Source organism: Diabrotica virgifera, chromosome 1 (assembly GCF_917563875.1).
Source record: "Diabrotica virgifera virgifera chromosome 1, PGI_DIABVI_V3a".
Lineage (NCBI taxonomy): Eukaryota > Metazoa > Arthropoda > Insecta > Coleoptera > Chrysomelidae > Diabrotica > Diabrotica virgifera.
Window position 1 is genome coordinate 28,778,829 of NC_065443.1, and position 12,242 is coordinate 28,791,070.

A 12,242-nucleotide genomic window follows, 5' to 3' on the forward strand; every position below is an offset into this window, starting at 1 on the left:
CTCGACGTTGAACATCACCAAACCATCTTAACCTATGCTCTCTCATTTTGGCATCAATTGGTGCCACACCTAGACTTCCCCTAATATACTCATTTCTAATTTTATCCATCGTTGTCACTCCACTTATCCATCTAAGCATTCTCATTTCCACCACATGCATTCGTTGTTCCTCTTCCTCTTTCACTGCCCAACATTCACTCTCGTAAATCATAGCCGGTCTTATGGCTGTTTTATAGAATTTTCCCTTCAGCTTCATTGGAATTTTTCTGTCGCACAACACACCACTCGCTTCTTTCCACTTCATCTATCCAGCCCTAATTCTAATGCATGCATCTCCATATATTTCTCCATGACTCTGTAATACCGATCCTAGGTACTTAAAACTATTGCTTTTCACAATCATTTCACCATCCAAAGATACCATTTTATTTGTAGTAACTCCATCTTTAAATGAACATTCCAAATGCTCTGTTTTTGTCCTACTAAGTTTTAAACCATTTCCTCCAAAGCTTGTCTCCACTGTTCTTAGTTTTTGTTCTTAGTCTCTTTCACTATTTCCTATTAACACTACTTCATCGGCATACATTAGACACCATGGAATGCTACCCTGTAGTTTCGCTGTTATCTGGTCCAAAACTAATGAGCTAATTATTTAATAAGGACTAAGCACCGAAACTTGGTGCAATCCTACTTTCACCTGAAATTTATGTCTCTCCCACACCTGTCCTAACACTAGTCGTTACTCCCTCTTACACATCTCTCACAATCTTTACATATTCGCCAGGGACTCCTTTCTTATTGAGTGGCCACCACAGAATTTTTTAAAGAACTCTATCATATGCTTTCTCAAGATTAATGAATACCATATGAGCGTTGGTTTCTTTATTACTGTATTTTTCCATCAGTTGCCTTACAATGAAAATTGCATCTGTTGTTGATCTGCCCTGCAGAAAGCCAAATTGATTATCGGATATTTCGGTTTCTTCACGTATCAATTACTCTCTTCCATATTTTCATGGTTTGGCTAAGTAGTTTTATAGCCCTGTAGTTTGTACATTGTTGTATGTCTCCCTTGTTTTTGTAGACAGGTACTAATATACTGCTTCTCCATTCGTCTGGCATTTGTCCAACTTCCATAATTCTATTAAATAGACCTGCTAGCCAACTTATTCCTGTCTCTCCCAATGCTCTCCATACTTCCCCAGGAATGTCATCTGGTCCTGCTTTTCCTTTCTTTATTTTTTGAAGCGCTTGAGCCAATTCTTCGTTTGTTATTCTGGCAACCATTGCTGTTACTGTCTCCGTTAACTCCACAGGCTGTCTGTAAAATTCTTCATTTAATTAACTGTCAATATACTTTCTCCATCTCTTTTTGTCATCTTTTTGTGAATCAGTATTTTATTATTTTCATCTCGGATACATCTAATCTGATTAAAATCTCTTGCTTTCTCTGCTCTCTGTTTGGCTATTTTATATATATTTGCTTCGCCTTCCCTGGTACAAAGTTGATCGTATAGGTTTGAATGCGCTTCTGCTTTCGCTTTTGCTACTGCCACTTTCGCTTCATTTTTGGCGACCATATAGTTTTGAAGATCTATATCTGATCTGATTCTCTTTTATTTTTCCTTGTACTTCATTTGACCACCACCAAGTCTCTTTATCCTCAAACTTCTTTCCTGACGTTTTCCCAAGTATTTCAATAGCCGTCTCTACAAATTGTGTTAGGGCTTCCTTTCATGTTCCAACATATCTTTTCTAGTATTATTTCCCTGAATAGACCTTCTTTCTCATCTTTTAGCATCCACCACTTGATTTTTTGTGGCCCTCTCCGATTTTTTTTACTTCGATGTCCAGAACAAGCAGCTTATGTTGTTGGCTTACTGTCTCACTAACCTATTACCTTGCAGTCCTTGCATTCACGTATGTCTTCTTTCATTATGATGAAGTAGTCTAATTGATGTTGTCCACTTTTGTAGGTAATAAGTTGAGTTTCTCTCTTTTTAAAGAATGTGTTAACAATCGCCCAATCCAATGCTGTTGCTAATTCAAGTATGTTATCTACAGCTTCATTTCTAGTTCCAAAGCCTAATCCCCGACCATATAATATCTCTAAATCCAACCATATAATATCTATAAATTGCATTTGTGGGCGTCATAAGAGCCTTCTTCCTGTGAGGGCTTTCTCCCAGATTAAACTGGAAAGGCGGTTATTCGGGAGTCTATGGATATGGCCAGCCCATCTTAAGTGGCGTTTAGACGCCGCGATAAATCGCAGCAATTTATTGTGACGCTAAATTGCTGCGATTTATTGATTCTTTTAAAGCTGTTTAGACGCTGCGATAAATTGTTGCGATTGATTATAAACTTAAACAACTCGATCGATACAAATTGATGCAATCCGATACCAACTCCAATTCCAATGTACCGTTTACACACAACGATAAATTGAAGCAACTCGGTTGATATCGATAAATTGCTGCGATTTATCGCTGTGCCTAAACGCTGCCTTAGACGTTGTGATTTAATCTCTGGACTACGTCGCTCGCCCTATATATCTTCTTGACTTCGCCATTTGTTCTCATTTGGAATTAGTTACTATTAGGGTCGTGATAAGGTTCAAAGGATCGTCTGAGGATTTTTCTTTCAAAACATCCAAGCTTTCTTTCAATTGAAGAGATAAGTAGATAGTGGTCATATGTCACATTTTTCTAAAACATTATTTTACTAGGTTTTTGTTCTTCTAATATGCCGTTTAACTTTTTTAAATTTTAAAATTACCTGTTTTTAGCAAAATGAAAATAACAGGAAGGTATTAAAGCAATACGTCACACTATGATTTTTGAATTGTAGTGGATAAAGGTATTATGTCCAAAATTGCCTTTGGACATAATACCTTTATCCACGCGAGATGTGTAAATATGGAGAATTTTCTACTATGTACTTACTATTTGGATAAAGGTAATATGTCCACAAAATTTGAAATATTTGGCTAAATGTAACTTTTTTAAATTAAATTTAAAATGTAAAAAAGTACCTTCAGATACCTGTTTAAAAAAGTATAGCAGTGCAAATTTATAAAACAAATAATTAACTTCGAACAAAAGACACTAAAATGCTCATTATTCAAAAACATTATTTTGTGGCATATGACCTTTATCCACTTATGTCTTCAATTGTCAGCGTCCACGTCTCACAACCATACTTGGCACCAGCAGCACCGGTCAAATCACTGTTTTATAATTTTCTATGTTCGTGTTAGAGGCTCTTAGATTTAATAGTGTTGTGGATACATACATCTGTTGGCTGCCTGAATTTTCCCTTTTATCTCTTTCGTGATATCGTTATCTGCAGTAATTGTTGTTCCAAGATATTTAAAACTCTCTACTCTTTCAAAGCTATATGGGTCTATTGTAACATTTTGTCGTATTTTATCTCGTCTGTTTTGACTGTTGATGCGATGCACGTATACATTTATCTAACAATAAAACACTGAAAACTTTTTTTTCACTATTTTCACATAATTTATTAAAACTTACTGTCACTACAGCTGTTTCGGCCTTTCTCAAGTGATGGATTTTTATTATGTGTCTACACTTTAAAGCGTCTAACTAAATATGTTGAGGAGTGGGGAGCTCGGGAGCTGTTTGTCTCATGTTGGTTGTTCAGAATTATATCTGGTTTTTTAATTTAATAATTTCCATAGATTCTAATAAAGATAGTTTAAGATCTTTACTTTGAATATGAAGTATTTTACAGTGATGAATGCGCTAATAACCGGCAAAATAACGCAAAAGATAAGAACCATAATACAGTATGAAATAAAAAGATATGAAACTAGTAGATGTGGACATTATCGATATAAACGTATAAATTAACATTGCATTACATAATTTCCCACCTTTAGACGCCTGTGACAGGAGTATTTTATCAAATTCTCCTGTCACAGTGACAGTTGTCATACTCCACCAATACGTTTAACCCTTAGAATATAAAATAAATCAGAAAGGAGTACAATGCGAAATTACTTCGAGCCAGGAAGGAGGTTGCAAATGGCGATCAGCTGTCAGATTTGCTTTCTATCTCCAGTGACGTACCTTTGCAAGAGGGAAGAAAAGATATTTTTAACGATTTTATTATATCTTTGATGTTAAACACACAGCTATAGATCAAGAGAAAATACGTATTAATATAATATTTTGTTGAAAAGTCAGTTAAATAACATTTTATTATACTAATAACTTCAGTTAATTGATTGCATATACAGGAGCTTTACCATATGGTACGCCTATGCACACAGCTGATCTAATACACAAACACCTTCTACCTCGTTGACAAAAACTTATGAGTCATCCAAAGACGTTCAAGATGGCCGATTCCGCTAGAAATTAAGGTATTATTGATATATGACAGACTCCTTCCTGTTTATTCTATATTCTAAGGCTTAACCCGGCATCCGACAGGTGAACTTTTTTGCCGCTGACAGACAGGTGGGGTGTGACAAACTCCAGCAATTGAAAAAGTTAAAGAATCTCAAAAAATATTTTTACGTATATTTATCTGTGATATTGTCTATTTCTTCACTTACTTCCGAATTACTCTTGTCAATACATTCGTCACTGTCTGCTTTATCCCATAAAACCTGAAGGCGTGCTTATTCTCGTTTGCAATTCATTTTAGGTTATACTAATAACAAAATTTGTTAAAATTTGCAATAAGTATTAGTCACTTACCTATACTTACTTGTTTATAGGAGTAAAACAAAATAAATACAATTCTGCAGAAAATACAAAATTCGACTCATGGGGTGTGACCACTTTCAATCCAAATGTACTTGCTGAAACTCAACAGACGACTAAAAACTATGTGTCATCACATAGACGAATATACAATAGAAAGCTATCTAGCCGCTGTGGCCACTACATTCAAAATTTCCTTATGTTTTAGGCGCTTCAGCATTTTTGGGGTGTGCAACACCCCACCTGTCGGATGCCGGGTTAAAGGTGGGAAACTATGTAATGTAATGTTAATTTCTAGGTTTATATTAATGATTTCCACCTCTACTAGTTTCATCTTTTTTTACTTCACAATCTATTATGTTTTCCATCTTTTGCGTTATTTTGCCGGTTATTAGCGCGCTCATCACTGTATACTGTTCATAAGACTGATTATGATCTAGAAGGTGAAGTGCGTACGTAGAATCAGTTTATCTATTATTGAAAGCACTTTTGTGTTCTGCTATCCGTTTGTCAAAGGTTCTGCCAGTTTGACCGATGTAAGTTTTTGAACAGTCACCACATGTCAGTTTGTATACAGCACTCTGTAATAGAAAGCAATGATTGCTTTGTATTTTGGCTCTTATTGTTCTTAATATAGATTAGATTAGATTTATAGAGGTGGCTTTCTGGCCTATTCCACTGCGACCTTTTCAGATCTATTGTGGCCCTCTAGTCCTAGATAACGTTCTCTAGCCTTAATTCTTAATAGTTCTAGCCTAGTTCTTAATATATATGCCTAAGTTGTTGTTAGTTCTGAAAGCTGGTGTTATTCCTTTATTTCTTATGTGTTTGGCCATTTTTGTTGATATCTTGCCTGTATCAATCGTAGTCGTTCATTGTTAAAAAAAGTTTTTCTTAACAATTTTTGAAACATAATTTTTTTTTTTGGTATATTATATTATATATTTTGGACTATTCTAAACAATATACAAAAACAGTAGAAAAAATTAAAATTTTTAATATTTTAAAAGTTTTAAAATATGCTTTCAAGATTTCTTTACACATAACATCCCTGACATGTTTTTGTCAGTATTTTTAATGAAACGCATCATTTTTCTAAATTATTAAATTTACAAAAAAAACTAGTAACATTATTATTTGTTACAGAAATAGACCATGTTCGGGACACTCAAAAATCCAGGTAGCTGACTACTTTTTTAGTTATTGTATACCTATAGGATGAAAACCTACCTGTTTCCTGCCTAAAGTTCGCGTCCGTTTTTTAATTATTAACAATTAAGTGCAAAAATCGCGATTTTTTTAGATTTCTTGCACCCCTTTCAAAAGCTAAATAGTTAACATAATATTTTAAAATTTAATTTTTTAGAACATTAAAAAACCTTCAAAATACCGATTTTTGAAAGTTAAAATGTTAATTTGTTGCTACGAAAACTGCAAAATAAATGAAAATCGATATTTATTAATAACTTTTACTAAAACTACCTTAGAACTTTAGTGTTTCACCCAAAGTTGAGTATTGGTGTACTTAACAAACCCTCAAAATTTAAGACCGATCCATTAATTGAACCCAGTTATGCAACAAGGAACCAACTAACATTTTGTCGAAAATGGAGTTATTGGTTCCTATAGACTGGAAATAATATTATTCATGTTCTGCAATAACGAACCAAACGTTCTGGCGCGTCAGCACCATCTAGTGGATGATAGAACCATATTGCAGATTAATAAATTCGGTTATACAGGTTTTCAATTTCGAACCAAGTAACTTTGGTTCCTTGTTGCAGGCAGGTATCTGTAACATGCGACAGTTGGTTCCATGTTGTAGATTTATTTCAGTCAAATTTCAGTAGGTTCCAGATGATGATCATTGGGAATCAATAATTTGTGAAAATGTTACCTAACCAAAATAAATTTCCATCGCAAAAAATTATGAGAAATGTAACGTTGATGTCGTCAACTTCCACTGAAGCTTATATTTGCAAGGTGCGAGAGGTATGTGTATTGTTTTATATTTTTTTAACTTCTTACCTTAAAAACATTTTAAAAATTCTATCGAATATATATTCATATTTTTTAGTTACTTCTATCTAATAGTATGTTAGTTGTCAATTTAAAAAAAGTTATTTTTGTTTATAATTTTTTAAATTCTACTTTGATTTTTTTATAATATATGTAAGTTGGTTCCTTATTGCAGAATTATTTTTTAGGTCCAGCCAATTAACAGCGAGGAAAAACAGGGACCAAGTACCAGCAATAGTTCACGTGCAGAATTATTAGAGATCAGTAATTTTTATGAACAGGATATATTGATTACTAACGAAATGGGTAATAAGAAAGATTCTTATGATATTTGCAATGTGCGAGAGGTATGAGTATTGATAGATAGTATGGCATAGTTGCCGCTAGGGCATCTATGCCATTTCGTTCGTTGCAATCCGGGACTGCACGTCGTGGTTTGTTTTGGTTGGATCAGAGAGAGCAGCATTATGTGCCTCCTGATGAGAGACTAATAAGTTTCGAAACCGGTAGAGGTGCTTGCTGCACTCTCTGATTGGACTAGAACATGGTGCGGCTGTATTTTCGTTTCTGCGGCTGATTTTTTGAGTACCGCAAAATTAGAAAAAAGAATAACTAACAGAAAAAAAGTAAAACCAACCAAACAATAAGTTGGTTAAAAACTAAAGAAATTAAATTATGTAAGGAAAAGCCTTATAGCATATTTTTTAAAACGACGTATCAAGACCAGGACGATTATACAGAAGTAAGCATAAAAAAGGGAACAGGAAGAGAACCTTCAACTGGACCACAGTTTGCCATATATTTAGAACCATTGTGGCCTAAAGGAAAGCCAGTTTCAGATGCAAAACTTAAATATATACAAAGTTACCTGCATTTAATACCCTTAAGTTACCACCATTTTTATACAAATCTTATAGCAGATAGTACTATAGTCGAGGATATAGACGGATTTGGCGGAAATCCAGATATCGAACCAGATGCAAACTGTTAATGTTATATTTAGCAACATATAGACGGATTTAGCGGAAATCCAGATTTCGAACCAGATGCAGACTGTTAATGTTATATTTAGCAACAAAGAACCACGTGATTTTTTTCTACATTAGGAGTTAATTTTTTAGTTGTTAATTTGATTACAGCATTAATACCCATAAGTTTTAATAAATGAGTTTACTTTTGTGTCGTTTCTTATTATTTTTGTATCCAAATAATTTCATCAAACATATAAAACGTTTTTCTTGATTTTTTCAAAACTATGTTAATGTCGGTTGGTTCCTTGTTGCATAACTGGGTCCAATTGGTTTAAGAGTTATTCCAATTGTTTATCCAAGAGACCTTTATTTTGCAATAACATAAGACAGAAAATAATGAAGATAAGGCAATTATGAATATGCCAAATGATAGTAGAAAACTGATACTATCAAAATGTACTAACAAACAATAAAAAGATTATCTAATATAGTCAAAATTCCTAATGCCAAATTTGTGAAATTTTGTAGTTTAAAACGTTTAGAATAACTTGAAAAATATTGTCTGTAAAAAAAGTTATTTTACATATTACAAAAGCTGGTATTTTACAGGAATTTTAAAAAATATAGTTTAACTGGAGACTAGTCGTGGTAAGTGAAGGGGGAGCTGGGAGCCGACAAATGCACGAGTTCAAAAACTAAAAAAAGCAACTTAAAACTACTATCATTTTCTATATCTCGGGATCTACTGAATATATTTTGATCGTTCTTTTTTTAATTTGTATGTAATTTGTCTGTACATTACAAATATGTCATTTGTCTAGACATTTATTAATTAATAAACAGTCTAATTTGTTTAAACAATTTTTGAAAAAATTATTTTTTCCCAAAAATCCATGACTTTAATCATACTATCCCTATTAATCATAGAAATAGTTAAGGTATACTTTAATAAATAAATTATATTCAACAAATAATTATCTAATGAAAATAATTTATTTATTAAAGTGTACTTTAACTTTTTCTGTGATCATTAATGATACTATGTATGATTAAAAAAATAGACTTTTGTAAAAAAAATATTTTTTCAAGAATTGTTTAAATAAATTAGACTATTTATTAATAAATAATAAATTTATAAACAAATTGCATATGTGTAATGTACGTAAAAATTACATACCAATTAAAAAAAGAAAGATCAATATCCATTGAGTTGATCCGGAGATACAGCAAATTATATTCGTTTGAAATTGCTTTTTCGGTATTTTAACTCGCTGGATTTGTAGGTTTCCTCCTAGTAATCGTCTGCACTACATTTTTGAAAAATCGTAGAGGGTGCTGTGAAGGTATAATGTTTGTGCAAATTTTTTAAGAAAAAAAAAACAAATGCCCTTCTTTAAAATGGCATTAATGAGATTCCTTAATTATTATAAACAAATTAGCTGTAAATTAAAAAAAACATATGACTAACTTTGTCCCAAATGAGCCCAGGCTTAATTTTTATATTTGAAAATTCGTGTTAAAACACTATCTTTTCGAATATATAAAAAGATTGTTTCTACGGACAACATTTTTAAAGTTATTCTAAATGTTTATAAACTCCAAAATTTTAAAAATTTGGCATTAGAATGTTTGACTATGTTAATCATTTTTTTATCTTTTTTTATTACATTTTGATACTATCACTCTTCTACTTTCATTTGGCATACTCAGAATTGTTCCATCTACATGATTTTCTGTCTTATCTTATTGCAAAATAAAGGTCTCTGGGAAAAACAAATAGAGAAACTCTTAAACTTACTAATGGATCAGTCTCAAATTTCGAGGGTTTGTTAAGTACCCCAATATCCAACATTGGGTGAAACACTAAAGTTCTAAAGTAGTTTTAGTAAAAGTTATTAACAAATAACCATTTTCACTTATTTTGCAGTTTGCGTAGCAATAAATTAACTTTTTAACTTTCAAAAATCCGCATTTTGAAGGTTTTTCAATGTTCTAAAAAACTGAATTTTGTAATTTTATGTCAACTATTTAGTTTTTAAATGGAGTGCAAAAAATCGAAAAAATCGCGATTTTTGCACTAAATTGTTAATAATTAAAAAACGGAAGCGAACTCCAGGCAGAAAACAGGTAAATTTTCTTCCTATAGGTCTACAATAACTAAAAAAGTAGTCAGCTACCTGGATCTTTGAGTGTCCCGGGAAAATCCTTGTTACCCTGGACTATTAAGGGACTATCTTTAACGTAAGATTATGTAATAAAAACCAGAATAGCTTTCCCTTCGGGACAAATCATACTGCCCGGACTATTAGCTTGGCATATAAATTCAGTAAAACTGGCGTCTGATCGGCCTATGGAGGAGCGGTACGGGAAGGGATAAGGGCTTCCGGCTTGGTGATACTCCTCCATAGATCCCTACCGAAGGGCGTTGACGCCTAAGAACGGTGTATACATATAAATTCAGAAATACACTAACAACTATTCCTTCTTCAATTACGTAAAACCAATCACAATAAATTGCAATAGAGCTAACAGTATTGTGGGAAAATTCAATAAAAATTTGTAATTTACTTATAATATGACAAAAGCGTAGAAATATCAACGTTCTCATTATCTGTTCAAATGACAAGTGAGATGACCTGCAACTATAAATTTAATTTCGTTATTTGTTAATGCACCCGTTGCGCTGTTACAATGGATCAAATAATAGTTCAATTAGCTAGCTGAATCTGCCTTTTAATTAGTATTGAAAATTTATCTTTACATATATAGTATTGTATGGTGCAAATGAAAGGAATAAATTCGTTATTTCGTAAACCGGCTACTTCACGGGAAAATCCCGAAATAGGTCGATTTTTATTTTTAAATTATGATATTTTGGCATATATATCACACAAGTGACGTGATCCATCTGGGCATGATGACGTAATCGATGATTTTTTTAATGAGAATAGGGGTCGCGTGCTAGCTCATTTGAAAGGTTATTCAATTCTCTATTCAGTAAGTTAAACATTAACATCGTTATTTAAGCATGGTGTCCAAAAATCATTTTTTTATATTATATTAATTGACAAAAAAACAAGAAGGTATCTAATTTATTTATTTCAAATTACATTTACTACTCTCAGAAAACAGAAGAAAAATGTTTATTTGAAAAATTGACATTGCTTTTCGCTTAAATTAATTGTTCAAACTTCCTAAAAGCAAGTGCCTAGCGGGAGCTGGCTTGAACATTGAATTTAAGAGTAAACAGCAAGAGCCATGATTAGCCTATAAATAAAGGAACACAAACATCAATAACTGACCTACAATGTTATATTATAATGAATCAAACGTTAGAATTTTAAGCATGTGGTAACAATGCCCACCTCTGTTAAGAAACTTACCAGAACAGGAAGGAGGAAGAATCAACTAGTTTAACAGACACATATTATTACACAAACATTCTTCGGTATTTGATGTTAAGCGATTTTAACATTGTATTATAAAAATAAAACAGCAAATTGTGTAAGGACATTTTCATGTAGAGATCTTGCGAACAGATCAGGTGTAAAGAGCTTTCCGGTGAAATGTCAAATTACTGTCAATGATGACATGTAATACTCTAGAATGAAGTGTCATTGATGGTGGTAAACTTTGTAACTAGAAGACCACACAGACTACGGAAAAGAAAAAAAAGATTAGACGTCAAAATTTAATTTTTAAGTGGATTAAACAGAGTAAAAGATAAAACGGAAGACTATATTAATATATTATATTAATATAGTTTTATCTTTCACTCTGTTTAATCCACTTAAAAATTAAATTTTGACGTTTAATCTCCTTCTTTTTACTTTCCTTAATCTGTGTGGTCTTCTAGTTACAAAGTTTACCACCATCAATAACACTTCATTCTAGAGTACTATATGTCATCATTGACAGTAATTTGACATTTCACCGGAAAGCTCTTTACTGTCTTTACACCTGATCTGCTCTCAAGATGCTTCCTACACATGAAGATGTCCTTACACAATTTACTGTTTTATTTATAATACAATGTTAAAATCGCTTAACAGAAAATACCGAAGAATGTTTGTGTAATAATATGTGTCTGTTAAACTAGTTGATTCTTCCTCCTTCCTGTTCTGGTAAGTTTCTTAATTGAGGTGGGCGTTGTTACCGCATGCTAAATTCTCATGTTTAATTCTTTATACACAATATTATATTGTAGGTCAGTTCTTGATGTTTATGTTCCTGTACTTATATGCTGATGATGGCCCTTGATGTCCGAAACGCGTCCAATTTTATTGACCTTTTTAATAAAAACTTTGTGGAGCGTCTTCGAGTTTTTTGTACTGTGTTAATATCTATTTTATTTATGTTTTTATATTTTATTCCTTTTTTGGTATATTGAAGAGTTTTTTTTAATATTTATAATAACAATCAAGTACAAAATGACATTATTACATGTTAAATTCTAAAGTAACATTCCAAAGAATCAATTCCTAATAGAAATCTGAATTCCAATCGCAAAATTTCT